Below are 14845 nucleotides of genomic sequence, written 5' to 3'. Positions count from 1 at the left end.
AGAACTGTCAGGAAAATCTCAGACTCTTCAGCATGGCCATCTAGTCCAACTTTTGCCAAAGATACAAAATCTACTTTAAAGCACTTTAAGCCACAGGTCATTCTGCCTCTACTTTCACAGCTCCACTCATGAAAAATCCCCTTTCTAATAAGTCAGCTTATCTCCTCCTAATGATGAGCCCAAAACTGCTTCCTATTCACCTTACAGCTGTCCTCTGGAGGCAAACTGACTAAGTCGAATAATTTTTCTACACAACAGTCTTTCAAATATTTGGACACTGTTATCATATTCCACCTGATTTTTCTTTACTTCTGGCTAAATGTCCTAGTTCCTCCTACTGCTCACCATGTGACACAATTTCAAGGTCTCCTCACCACTGTGACTTTCCTCTTGTTATGAATGAACAACGTACAGCCAACTTCTCTGCCTGTCTTTGAACAGGGGGACGAGATCTAGTATACATGTAAGGAAGATGGTCTTAGACAACTAACTCCTCTAGGGCAAAGGAAGAGGCTCCAATCATTCAAGTATCCAGTAAACATCTATTATTGGCCAAGCAGAATTGCTCTAGGTCCTTGCCTCAGAATTCAAAGCCTATAAACAAAGAAATGTGTGTAAACAGCTAAACTACAAACTGACAAGATCGAGTCTAAGCAACCATATGGAAAAAACAATATGGAATTACAGAGAAGGATCAGGAAATTTAAGGAGTCAGGGAAGGCTTAAATGGAGATTAAACAGCCTTAAAAAAAAATACTACACTGGGATGGGAGTACAAAAGAAACAGGGTTCCAGGCAAAGTCGAGCAACATGTATGTAGGTATGAGTCTGGAAGCCACTGGAAGTTTTAAACAAGAGAGTGACATGATCAAATAGTTTCAAAGAAATTCAAGCAGTATGTAGAAGACAGAATAGAAAGCAACTAGCAGTAAAAAGAACAATGAGGAGGCTGTTAAAAAACCTCAGTGATATTAACTATCTGAACCAAAGCAGCAAAGCACAGACAGAGAGAAAGAATCAGACAGATCACTACATGATACATACGACACTGGTCTAAGAGGGAAGGGTCAAATAAGATTTTAGGAAAGCAACCATCCTTTACTGAGATAGAACACAGAAGGAAGGTGTGGGTTAGAAGAGAAGTGGAGCTGCTACACACACTGAGTTCCAGTTATTTAATGGAGCACTGACGGAGGTAGAGTCGTCCAGTAGATAGTGAGAAAGAAAAATATCACACTTGCCTAAAGACACAACTTGCACAATCACAGTATGGCATATATTCTACACTGGCACATAAACAATGAAGGACATGATCTATTTGTATCCAGGATGCTGAATTTCCCACTTTTAGCAGCTACCATTTAAAAATACCTGCTCTTAGACTTCCCTGTTGGCACAATGGTTAAGAATCTGCCTGCCAATGCAGGGGACACGGGTTCGGGCTCTGGTCCGGGAAGATCATACATGCTGCCGAGCAACTAAGCCCGTGCACCACAACTACTGAGCCTGTACTCTAGAGCCCGGGAGCCACAACTGCTGAGCCCATGCGCCACAACTACTGAAGCCCACACGCGTAGAGCCCGTGTTCCACAACAAGAGAAGCCACCGCAACGAGAAGCCCGCGCACCGCAACAAAGACCCAACGCAGCCAAAAATAATTAATTTTTTAAAAACCCTGCTCTCAAGAACCCACCCAATGAGCAATTAACTTACTTTGCTTTTATAAGTAAAAGCACTTCACTGAAATTTAACCTGAATTCTAGCCCCCTCTAAAATTCAATATACATTGTCTCTTCAAAACAGCTACATTTCCACATGAAGTTTCTCCCTTGTGCAAGCAAAAATTTGAAATATGTTCAAATTTTTCAAATTTGAGTGAGTCATGGCTTTTGTTTATAATTTTGAGGCTGTCCACCGAGTCTACCTTGAAGACTCACTCATTTTGCTTATCAGAACCAGTGGACTCCCAAACAAGCAAACATTCCTTGAATCTTCTGTGCTTGAAATACAATTATCTTTCAGCTCCATCATGATTCCTGATCAGTGTCCCAACAGTAGCCTGAAATCTGAGCAATTTTTCACAGAGCTCTGGTCAGTAATCTAGCTGAGTTTGTTATCCTATGATTAGTAGCCTGTGGTTCTTTGAGTATCTCCCTGAGTGCGGGAATCACAAATTGAAAGAATTTTGTGACAGAAAACTTCTCCTTCATGAAATACTGTCTTTTCTCTATCATTCAATCTTCAGAGGATCAAATGATGGCACAGACTCTACTAATTGCTATCTAGTCAAACTGATGGATACAAGAGACCCAACAGACCAGTATCTGCTCTCTGGAGCAAAAAACTTTGCCATAAGCCTCTCTAAAAAGCCTTCATGAAGAGATTAACTAAAAGAGAGATCACTTTGTTTAATGTAGGAGGACTTTCTCCTTCATTTCTGTACTCTGGGGTTGAAGGTTAACATTTCTGTACTCTAGGGGCTAAATCATGGTCGCTAGCCACCATTCATTCATTCATTCATTCATTTATGGCTGCATTGGGTCTTTGTTACTGTGTGCGGGCTTTCTCTAGTTGTGACAAGTAGGGGCTACTCTTCATTGCAGTGCACAGGCTTCTCACTGCGGGTGGCTTCTCTTGTCGCAGAGCATGGGCTCTAGGCATGCGGGCTTCAGTAGTTGTGGCACGTGGACTCAGTAGTTGTGGCTCACGGGCTGTAGAGCGCAGGCTCAGTAGCTGTGGCGCACAGGCTTCATTGCTCCACGGCATGTGGGATCTTCTCAGATGAGGGCTCGAATCCATGTCCCCTGCATTGACAGGCGGATTCTTAACCACTGCTCCACCAGGGAAGCCCCCCTAGCCACCATTTTATAAGCATCACTTGATCTTATTGTATGTAGTTTGTGTATTGATGTGGGTTTCTCTACATCTACGATACAAACTTCTCCTGACAGAACTCCTGCCCCTATATACACTCTTATTATAATCCTAGTTATTCTGCTTACCAGGCTAGACGGCACAATTTCTCCAAGGATGTTTATAATTACCTTAGCTATTATTGGTAATTTTGGACATGTCAAAGATAATACAACTAAAAGAAGCTCTAGAAAAGAAAGGGAAAAAAGTACCAAATACACAATGGGCAGTCTTTTTGACTGGTATGCTGAGGCCTCAAAATTAAACCCAAACTTCAAAGTAGCATCCCTTTAAAGTTCTCTAGCAAAGACCAAAGAAAAAAGCATTCAAATTATCTGAAACCTGCCCTCCTTATGCATCCAACACTATCATGTTTTAGCATCACCACCTTTACCTATATTCCCTCTGTTCCCCTCTACTGCCACCCCTAGAATCCTAAGTGAAATATCCTTTCCTCAAGGTCTTCCCCCAAGAAAACAACCAATGACCCATACCCACTTAAGACTGCTACAATGGTAGGTAAACCAATGGAAACTAAGTTAAGGTACAGTTTAGGGCTAACAGTCACAATAAAAGACTTTCCAAAACCAAAAGGCAGACAGACTAATGGCTGCTACTGAATTTCATTCTACTAAGAAACTGTCCAGGAATCCCAGGCTTATATTAATGATTCCATTTACTTGTAGTCCCTCAGATGGATAAAAATAGTTGAAAAGTGGCTGGAAAAAAGAAAAAAAAAAAAACCTTGCAAAACGTTCAACAGGGACTAGAGAACGCAAGAAAACCAGGGTGATAAATAAAGCCTTTTCTGGTGCCCTTCCTTTAAAACTTAAGACTAAAATTCTAGGCTGCAAACAAGGAATGGACTGATAAATAGGAGACATAAGAAACTGGCTTCAAGGCGTTCAACCTGTATTGTGGGACAGACCCAAGAGGCAGTGTAAAAAGAACCTGCCCCCTCTTTTTCTTAATAGGCTAAAATCTAAAATACAGGATTTAAAAAAAAAGTGGAACAGAAAATTGCAAATTTGGATGATTTCCAACAGAGCTGAAAGAAAATGTTAGAAGACCTTTAGAAAACTGACAAACTACAAACTAAAACAAACATATGATCCTTCAGATAAAAAAAAAAAAAAAAAAAAATCAAAGATCCTTCAGCCTCTAAGTTTTAACGACCTATTCATAAAGATACTGGCAGATACAGTAATCAGAAAAATATCTGGAAGGGGCACTGCTCCATATTAGGAAATAAAGCGTGGTGTATGTGTGTGCGTGCAAAGAACAATGGCCCCAAATCTACCGATGATGCTGCTCTGAAGATGGCTCTAGAATTCACTGAATTCAAAGCGAACTACCTTTAAATACAGTTCCCCTGTAGATACATGTACCACTATTTCTACCATAAATCCTACAGTAGCATAATGAATTTATCGGAGAACTAAAACTACTAAGATAGGAGGAATTTCTAAGAATTCTAAATCCTAACCCATGTCTCAACACTGTTACCCTGGGGTCAACCATAAACAGAACACTCCTTTCATCTGTCTCTAGAAAGCTTCCCCAGCAAATTAATAGGAACTGTCAAATGAAATATTCTCCTAAATATATATATATATATTTTTTTTAAAGTCTTCTTTCTAGAGATGCCAGTTCTCCTGAACATAGCCAAATTATATCCGATTTGGATATTTGTATTCCTGTGGCAACAAAGATTCAGGAAGTAATTCACAAGTTAGTTGTAGTTCCAGAACTTCCTGGTATCATCATTTGGAAAACTAGGATCTACACAAGTTTTAAAAATTTTCCAGTCTTTCTGTTTGAATCTGTATTACAATCAATCATATGTTCCCTGGTAGTTAGAGTCTTAAATGCTACTGCATGGATGCCATCTTATCAGATAATACAGCAGGTAATCCTAGACCAAAAAAAAGGATACAGTCTTGCTGATCACCAAAACTGCTATCTCAATTTTTAAGAACATGTCAGCAGTGTAAATCTGAACAATAGTGACCTCTACTGTGACCTAGCCAAGGAGGGTCAAAAGATGATCTGAGAATGAAAAATTCCGTTTTTTGCCTCAAGACACAATCCACATATACAGAGGAAGCTGTAAATTCTACTCTGGCCTAAAGCACATTATCTACATGTATTTGGGAAGCTCAAGTTTCTACTTTTGGCAGTTACTGAACAGATAAGCTCTCTAGAATTAGTTCCTCTTTGCTTTAGGTCAATATATTTTTTCATTTAAATTTAACCTAAATTCTACCCTTCCCCCAAATCATATATAACCTTTCCTCTTCTTTGGTTTAGTGAGAAGCTGCATTTCTGTCTGCAGCTCACTCTTGACCAAGCCAAGAATGTAAAAGACTTTTAGCTTCTGTTTTTCGGATGGGAATAAATTGTGATTTTGATGACTGGTATTTGGGAGTCATCTATGTATACAGACAGAGCAACGAAAAAGGAAAGGAACAAGAATGGATGGCCTAGGTAATAATTATAATCTGAAAGGATGGAGAGTAGAGTTGAAGCCAGCAAAGAAGGGAAATTAGGTGTCAGACAAAGTAATCTTAGGGATTCTTTCCAGCAACAGGAATGTGCTTCCCAGTTGACTACTGCCTGAAGATTCCTGCAGCACAACGGAAGATCTAGGTCTACCTGTGGCCCAATACCCACCTAAATTATACTTCTGAATAAAAGATACCCCCAACAAAACAGAAATGTTTCTTGCACAAAGTAGGCACTCAAATTTGTGGAGAGAATGTTAGCATTTATAGTTTGGACAAGATAACTTCAGTAGCAGTGACAGAAACAGAAAATAGATCTTGAAGAAAGATCTAGTCACAGCTAAATTTTGAAAGCTCACGGCTTCAATAACCAAAGGGGAAACAGCAATAGGATATTCAGAATGCTCTTTTAAGGACCACAAATACCTGGCACTCATGCTGACTTTCCACATCTTCGCATATGGTAGATCACAAAGTCCTTTTGTGGAGGCTCAATGTGGTTTCAAAAGCTTTTTCAATACAACACCCTCAAGAAGTGACTACCCATAAAGCAAAGAGCAGAGCAGGCAAAAGAGACGAAAACTCCTATGCATTCTACACAAAAAGATTTAGTAAGCTTATCTTTTTTTAAACAAGAAAAAGGTTAGACTTTCATTTCCAGTTCTGCATGTAAGTTACCATTCAGTCCTAATAAGTCAAAAAGCTGAACAGACTGAAAAATCAACTACTCTTCTGGGATCCACAAGCGAGAGGAGGACACAAGGCAAATCACTGCCCCAAAATTGAAGAGACAGAATACAGGGAATCTCAACATATCTGAGCAGACTGAGGCACTGAAACCGCAGTAGGAAGCAGTGTCAGACAGGAAACTCTTGAACTATAACTGAAAAATGGTTGGAGGAAGCTCAGTGTGGACAAGTCTGAGAGTTAAAAACTCCAGGAGGACCCAGTCACAGGGAGGCCCCCACAATACTGTGAAATTTACCTCCAGCAGCCCAACCAGATTCCCACACTAATTATCAGAGAAAACTCCCCTCATGCTTCCAGCAGAGGGAGGGGAAAAGGAACCATTTCTAAATATGCCAGAGCATTCTAGTTCTTCGTAACAAGTCCTGCCCTCAGGGAAAATTAGTTAACCAGAACCTAACCTGCTGGGATATTACCAGAACCTAAGTGACCTGGAGAAGGGAAATACCCAACTCCAGTCCATTCTAGTCTTCCTGTCCCACCTAAAAGGGGTTAGAAAAAAACTAAGAACCACTAGTGAAGTTCACAGCCCAGAGACATAGGCTCTGAGACCAATTACAGGACTACAGAACCCTTGCCCTCCCCCTACACCTCACCATCACATTACTAAAGGCCTTTTTGCAGCAGTTCCTTTTACCCAGTACATCATGTCCGGCTCTAGAAAAAATTACTAGGCATACCAAAAGACAAAAACACAATTTGAGAGACAAAGCAAGCATCAGAACCAGATATGGCAGGGACACTGGAATTATCAGACCAGAAATTTAAAATAACTATGAATAATAGGCTAAGGGCTCTAAAGGATAAAGACCACAGAAGAACAGATGGCCAATGTATGCAGAGAGATGGAAATCCTAAGAAAGAACTAAAAAGAAATGAGAGCTCAAAAACTCTGTAACAGCCATAAAGAGTGCCTTTGATGGTCTTATTAGTAGCCTGCCTACTGCTAAAGAAAGTATCTCTGAGTCAGAGGATGTACCAGTAGAAACCTCAAAAACTGAAAAGCAAAAAGAACAAAGACGGAGAAAAACAGAACAAAATATCCAAGGACTGTGGAATATCTACAAAAGATGTAACATACATGTAATGGGGATACTAGGAAGAGAAGAGAGAAAGGAACAGAAGAAATATTTGAAACAATAATGACTAAGAATTAATTTCCCCAAATTAATGTCAGATAATCAAACCACAAATCCGGGTAGCTCCAAGAATACCCTGCAGAATAAATGTCAAAAAAACCACACCTCAGCATATCATTTTCGAATTACAGATATTCAAAGACAATGAAAAGATCCTGAAGAAGCCAGAGGAAAAGGTTATGTTTACTTGAGTAGAAAAAAAGGGATGCAAAGTACAAAGTATTTTCTGTACTTTGAACTTACTTGTATGCATTAGAGCTGCTTACATGTCTATCCCACTGACTTAAATAATTTGACACATCTTAATATTTTCTCCTACACCTAGAAATGAGCCTGCTTTTCAATAAAAGTTAAATAAATGAGGGAAGACATTTAGAAAGGAAAAAAAATGAACCTTAAATAATACATAAATGGAAAGAATTTCCTAATGCTGATCTTTTATGATTTAACTAGGAATCTTCAAAGCGGGGTATGCATGTGTACTCCTGAGCTACACAAAAGGCTATAAGTCTTGGATACTTTGAAAGGAATTTAATTTCCAGATTATCAATTTTCCTGAAGTATTTTTACCAAAATTGATATGCCCTGACAAAAGGCCTATGTATCTGGGTACGTCCCTCTCCCTACCCCAATCCTTTCATAAGATTACATATCATTTACTCACTCGTTCAAATACTGATTATCCATTGCACCCCATGCACTGTACAAGGTGCTAAGAATGATAGCAGTAAACACAAGTATGTACACAATAAAGTAAAAATTCTTAAGTTCTAAATAAGAGATACAAAAAAGGGCATTGGTTTAGATAATCAAGAAGAGAAAAGGAGCTATTAAAAACAGAGGATCAAGGAAGGACTTCAAAGGAACAGACATGTCGGAAAGACAGAAAGGTCAGTGTGACAGGTAAGTAAATGGGACAATACACAAGAAGAGGTTTTACAGAACTAAAGAAGGTGCCATGATGGTGATCTTCCCAAGAATCAAATGGGGTTAAGCTGAGGGGCAAAAGCCACACTGGAATGGGTTAAAAAGGAAAGCAAAATTGACACTATATGTTCTTTATAAATTAATAAAGTGAAAATACAACCTTATCAAAATGTATGGGATGTGTAATGAGAAAAATGTCCTTCAGAAATACTTATAACCTTCAATTTTTAAGTAATAAAACCATGGAGAGTGGAAAAAAATACAAACCAAGCATTAGAAATTAGAATATGAACCTAATTAAGTAAAAGGGAAAAATGATCATAAACAACTGCTTTAAAAAAATGGAGGGCTTCCCTGGTGGCGCAGTGGTTGAGAGTCTGCCTGCCAATGAAGGGGACACAGGTTCGTGCCCTGGTCCGGGAAGATCCCACATGCCGCAGAGCGGCTGGGCCCGTGAGCCATGGCCGCTGAGCCTGTGCTCCACAACGGGAGAGGCCACAACAGTGAGAAGCCCGCGTACCGCACAAAAAAAAAAAAAAAGGACTTGTTCATGAAAGCAAAATTTAGTAACCTGATACAGCTAATCCAATAGCTAAATTTCTGACATAATCAAAAGGGGAAAAAACGTTAGAAAATGCACATACATAGATATAAAACAGATTTTTAAATTAGATTATTAGGGAATGCTATATTCATCTTTATACACTTAAGAAATTCAACTATTCCTAATTAAAAGTCTTAGAAAGTTAGAAATAAATGGAAATATCCTTAACTTGATGAAAATACACCAGAAGCCCCAAAGTTAAAACTTTTGAAGATTCCTATTAAAAAGTCAGGAGCAAAACACGACTGCCCTACAACATTCTGCTGGAAGTCCTAAATTATGCCACCACAAAAAAAAAAAAGAGAGAGATACACACACACACACACAGTGGAAGAAGAAATGACAAAATTATCAGCTGCAAATAATATCACTACCTGGAACGTCCAGTAGCATCAAATGAAAAACTACTAGACCTAAAAAAAAAAAAAAAGGCAGTAACATGTTTGGCTTGAGGAGAGAAAACCAGGCCAAAAAGCCACAGGTTTCCTATAAACCAGGAATAACCACTTAGAAATGTACTTTTTAATAGCTCCCATTTACAACCATGCACAATGGCAACAAAAACTATGAAATATTTAGGAGTAAATTTCAAAAAATACTGACCAGACAAAACTCGACAACTTAACTGAAGGCCATTAAAGAAGACCTAAATTGGATAAACATATAAATCCAATGTAAGGCAATCCCAATCAAAATATCAATAGATAAAGTGATTCTAAGGTTCACTTAGAAGATGCACAAGAACACCCAGGATATTTTAAAAGAGAAAAATAATCAGTGAGGCTTACCTTACATCTAACAATAAAGCCTAATAAAAAGCAACACTATGGTCCGAAGAAAAGACGAATGAATTAATGCACAAAGATGAATGAAATAATGCACAAAACAGAGGGTTCAAAAGCATGTGAATTTATGTAATTTAGGATACTTTAAATCAGAGGGATAACAAAAAGTTTTAAGTTTTTTGAATTAAATCAGATGTACCTACACAGATAAATAAAAAAATTCTAGAAGGATTAAACATTTTAAAAAAACTATATGAAAGAGCTAGAAGAGGGTAGAATGTCTTCATATGATTGGGATTAGGAAGGCAGCCTAAGCAAGATGCAATACCCAGAAGGCTTTAAAAACAGTTCACATTTCACCTCATAAAAGTTTTAAACTTATATACAAAAAACAACAAAAGATATAAGCACATTTAAAAATAAACAATTGACATGGAGAAAATATTTGCAACATACATAATAAACAAAGCCCCAAATCCATAATACACAACAAATCTTCCCCCAGGTCAATTTAAAAGACAACTCAATATAGGCAAAATGATAAATGGGTAATTAACAGAGGAATACAAGTGGCCAACAGAACTACATTGTGCTTAACTTCACTACAAATCACTAAATTGCAAATCAAGACAATGTTATCTACATATGCTCTATTTTTTGTCTGCAATACTGACAAAAATTAAGATGACATAATACTGGGTGTTAAAAGGGTGTGCAGAAACAGGAATTCTCAAATCATTGGAAGTGTACAGTGGCATGGTTTTGGGGACAGAGCAATTTGGCATTTAAGGCATAACTGCGGTTTTTGGCATTAAGAATGTACTCTTTGAAATGGAAACTGGTTGAATCAAGCTATACACGACTGTCAGAGAAATCCCTATGGAAATGCATTCCCTACTTTTCACTTTATTACCTTTCATCAACATACAATTAACTTACTGGTTGATGTCATTTTATCCACATTCTTTATAAGTCTAATAGTAGACACATCAGCTTTTAGAACTTTAGTACAACATGTATTTTAACACACGAAGGTAACCTTAAACTACAAAATAATCCCATTCATTTATCCTTCAAAAAATTTAATAAAATTAACTTGTGAATCAAAAGTCAGTATCTGAAAAATAGATGCCAGTGAAAGAATACACCAAAAGAACTGTCTGCTCTTTGGCCAAATCAAAAAATAAGACTCACTGTAGGGTACTGGTTGAACCATCACCACTCAGAGCAGCCTATATCTGTCAAAATTGTTAATGCACCGAAGTTTTGACCTCATAATGGTTCTCTTAGGAAATCTACCTGACAAAAATTCTCATACAGGTATGCAATAAATATATATACATGAAGAGTCATCACAGCATTGTAATAGCAAAAAATCATGTACATATATATTTGTTTATCAATGGGAATATGGCCAATTAGAATATATCCATAGTACAAAATACTATGTAGCTATACACACTGACACGGAATTCAACATATGTATACCTCATACATTAAGTTAAAAACAAAAGCAAGTTGTAGAGCAAAATGTATAATGTGATTGACCTCTTTTAAGCAATTAAAAAGGAAATCCAAATCCAAATTCCGTGTTTTAGCCACATTTGCCACCTTTATCAATCTTGGCAAACACATTCTAATTTTAGAATCTTTTCAGTAGCCCATCCTTCTACCTGGAACAGAATGCTCTCTTCTTCCACTATATTCCCACAGCTAGCTCCTTCATGCATTCTAACAAAATTCTAACTTTGTCATTCTCTCAAGTCTTCCCTTGTTTGTTTGTTTTTCACCATTACACTTTTATAGCCTCTAAGCTCCTTGAAAGCAGGGTAGTTACCTATCTTATTCACCACAATATTCCCAGTACCTTGCAATGTGCCTAGCGTATAATAGTTAATAAGTATTTGCTGAACGACTCAACAATGGTGATGACTACATAAAGAAAGGAGCTCAAATTAGGCAACCTTAACATTTCATATTTTCATGACTTAAAAAAAAGTCAATTCAAATTAACATGAGAAAAGATAAAACAAAAAGGAAGATTTATCAGTTGGTCTATTTTCTATGTGCAGAGAAAATAGTTCTATGTTTCTGCATCGTGAGGGCTTTCTGAGCAAAGAAATCTGTCCTTCAAAGGACAAGCTTTGAAAACTTATAGATAAGAGATTCACCTCTCTAGGATATGTGTTTATATTTCAGGGTGGGACAGCTGTGAGACTATAGAGACATCCCAGGGGTTGTAAATTCTGAGACTTGTCTAATTTTCCCCCCAGAAATATTCATTTAATAGTCCAAAGATTAAGAATCTAGGATCTTCCCCTTCCGTAACCAAAGAAAATTTGTTTATATTTGGGAGCAAAGGTCTCTCTCCCTCTCGCAGAAGGAGAGGTGGGCAACTTGTATACAAGCGCCTAGAATCAAATTTTGGGGATTCATCACCTACTAAACGAACATCCCGTTCTCACTGCATCACTCTAGGGGTGAAGAACTGGGGCCAAAGGGAACTGATGTGGTTACTACTGTAAAATCTATCCTGGCCCCAGAAATTTTGTCTACTTTCAGGATAATATGAACGAATATAGATATCAAAATTTTATCATTCTAACAGAATTTGACTGGTAAAACATATCCTGTAATTCAGGCTTTAGGAAGAGTGACAAATTTTTTTAAATGAATATACAAATTATTTTGTCATTAATCCCCAACTTAGAAACTAAAATTTCCACTTTAAGTTTTTCCATTAAAAACATATCATACTTAAGTTACATGTCTAAACTATTGGAAAATTTGTATTTGTATACTAATTCAATTACATTATGGATTAGTCTTTTGAAGACTCATCTAGGGACTTAGACACTAATCATAACATCGTCTCACATAAATATTCTCTTAATAGTACCTAGTAAAGTAATGTAAAGGATCCCCAAAGTGCCATTTTTATCCCACCTCTCATCTATAATCCTCAAATTGGCTGAGGGGAGTATTGAAAAACCGTAGTCTAGTCCATAGACGTTAGATGTGGCAAATAGCAGGTTTCACATGAAAAAACTAAGGACAATACTAATACAGATTCCATTAAACTCTTTGAGACCTCCAAGACCCTCAAATTCCTTGACTGGGCCATGCATTTGCTCCAAAGATCATTCTCTGGCTCCCCTAGAAGGAAAAACAGATCCACTAAACCATAAATTCTTCAAGCATAAAGTCAGAGAACTTCATATTTTAGGCATATCCTTGTTATAGTACAACAAATGAGACACCTACAAAGCAGAGTGTTTTTGGAACTGGATCAACCTGAGTTTGCATGCTAATGCTGGCTGTTACTGGCTATAGATCCACAAGCATCTCAGTCTCTCAAGGCTTTTTTTTTTTTAATCTGCAAAATGACAAAACTTTTCAGTGTCATTGGTAAAGTTGAATGAGATGTTCATATAAAATGTCTGGCATTTTATAAATGATAACCCATAAAACTGAAAAGATATAATTTCCTTTATTTCAATAAATAGGAATTATTATTTCTCAGGCCCCCAATATGTAAAAGACTAGGGGAAAAAATGACTTAGCCACCCACTAACTTATTAAAAATAAAAATTTTTACATAAAACCCCTTTCAAAAATAATAATTTTATTATTTTAGAAAGGAACTCAAGAATGCTTGATCATGTGCCTCATGTGATTAAAAAAAAAAAAATCAATCAACAGGCTTATTTGTTCCCAAGACTACTTATTTAAGGCCTTTTCTATAACAAACAGAAGTTGCCAGAAAGGGCAGATATCTTTGTCAGTTGTTTACTGCTAGTCACCTGTATGTAACTGAATACTAAGAGTAGTTCCTGGAAGATTAAGGGAAAAAAAGAAGTATTAGACAGAGACATTTCTGGCTCAAATCCCATTAGAAACTTATGAATTCTTTATAAAAGGGGCACTAGGTGACATAAAGAAGGGCATCTTGAACCACAGCTTTGAAGAACATTTAGAGGCATTCAAATGGATGTTTCTTGAATTATCCTTCTCTTTCCCCAAACACATATATAATCTTTGAGAAGATTAATATAGGCCAGGTACACTGCTGTCTGATCATTAAGGATACAGGGCTAAAGTGTAGAGAATCTATACGGTCTTTACACTTGGGTCAGACTCCTAATAAACCAATGTGTCAAGTCTCAAAGACTCCCTGACACATGCTGGGTCATAAAAAACTCATAACTCCATTCTCAATAAAAGCCTCAAGTGTACATTTTCTGTAGTACAGGTGAAAGAAGAAATCTTATCAAACAGCAGATACACAGGCAAAACGGCTGACACTGTGTTGTAAAGTTTTAGGACTCTAAATTGTCCTCTCACCAGAGTGTAGCTATTGAAAGTAGCCACCAGGGAGATTCCAGAATGAAGAAAAACACTCTTCCCCAAAAAAGAGCTTTAAATGTAACTTATTTTGAGATAAAGCCTCAAAGTTCTGCGCCTAAAAATGTTTACCAGTTGTTTTAATCATAAAAAATTACCTCGTCTATTCAGAGTATTTGAAATAGAACTACAGTCTAACGTGCTTGAGCTACAAATATACCCCCACAAAAGAACAAAGAGTTAACAAAGAGTTAAGGTATATGAAGTTATTTATAGAAATGTCCATTCATACTCTGAAGAAAGATTGATGTATTAGTTTCCTGCAACTGCTGAAATAAATTACCACAAGTTTTGTGGTTTAAAACAGAAAATTCTCTCGCTCAGTCCTGGAGGCCAAAAATCCTAAATCAATATCACTGGGCCAAAATCAAGGTGCTGGCAGGGCTGTGCATCCTCCAGAGATCTTATGGGAGAATTTGTTCCTTGTCTCTTCCAGATTGGAGTAACTGCTGGCATTCCTTGACTTGTGGCCACAACACGCCAATCTTTGCCTCTGTGGTCACATTGCCTCCTCCTCTCCTGCATGTAAACTCTGCCTCTCACTTACAAGGACAAATGTAATAACATTTAGAGCTCACCCAGATAATCCAGGGTAATCTCTTTATACCAAAATCTTTAACTTAATGACATCTGCAAAGACCCCCACCCCCCAAATAAAGTAACATCACAGATTCCCGGGATTCAGATGTGGATATCTTTGGAGGGTCCATTTTTCAGCCTACCACAACTGCCAAAAGTAAAAGTAACTATATAACTAACTCCTCACAGCCAATACTTCTGTCTTTATCCTGTATGTGATTTGTTTCCTTAATTTGTTTTTTA

At 37.4% G+C, this 14845-nt stretch overlaps 1 protein-coding gene across 1 annotated transcript in view; it reads right to left on the bottom strand.

Moving 5' to 3' along the window:
• The window catches only part of LOC112403570 (E3 ubiquitin-protein ligase RING2), a 52358-nt gene that overhangs the window by 13300 nt on the left and 24213 nt on the right, over positions 1-14845 (bottom strand). The window lies entirely within an intron of this gene.

This window comes from Neophocaena asiaeorientalis, unplaced genomic scaffold (assembly GCF_003031525.2).
Source record: "Neophocaena asiaeorientalis asiaeorientalis breed wild unplaced genomic scaffold, Neophocaena_asiaeorientalis_V1.1 scaffold67, whole genome shotgun sequence".
Lineage (NCBI taxonomy): Eukaryota > Metazoa > Chordata > Mammalia > Artiodactyla > Phocoenidae > Neophocaena > Neophocaena asiaeorientalis.
Note: the sequence above shows the minus strand (reverse complement) of the source record. Positions and strands in the feature narration are given on the sequence as shown.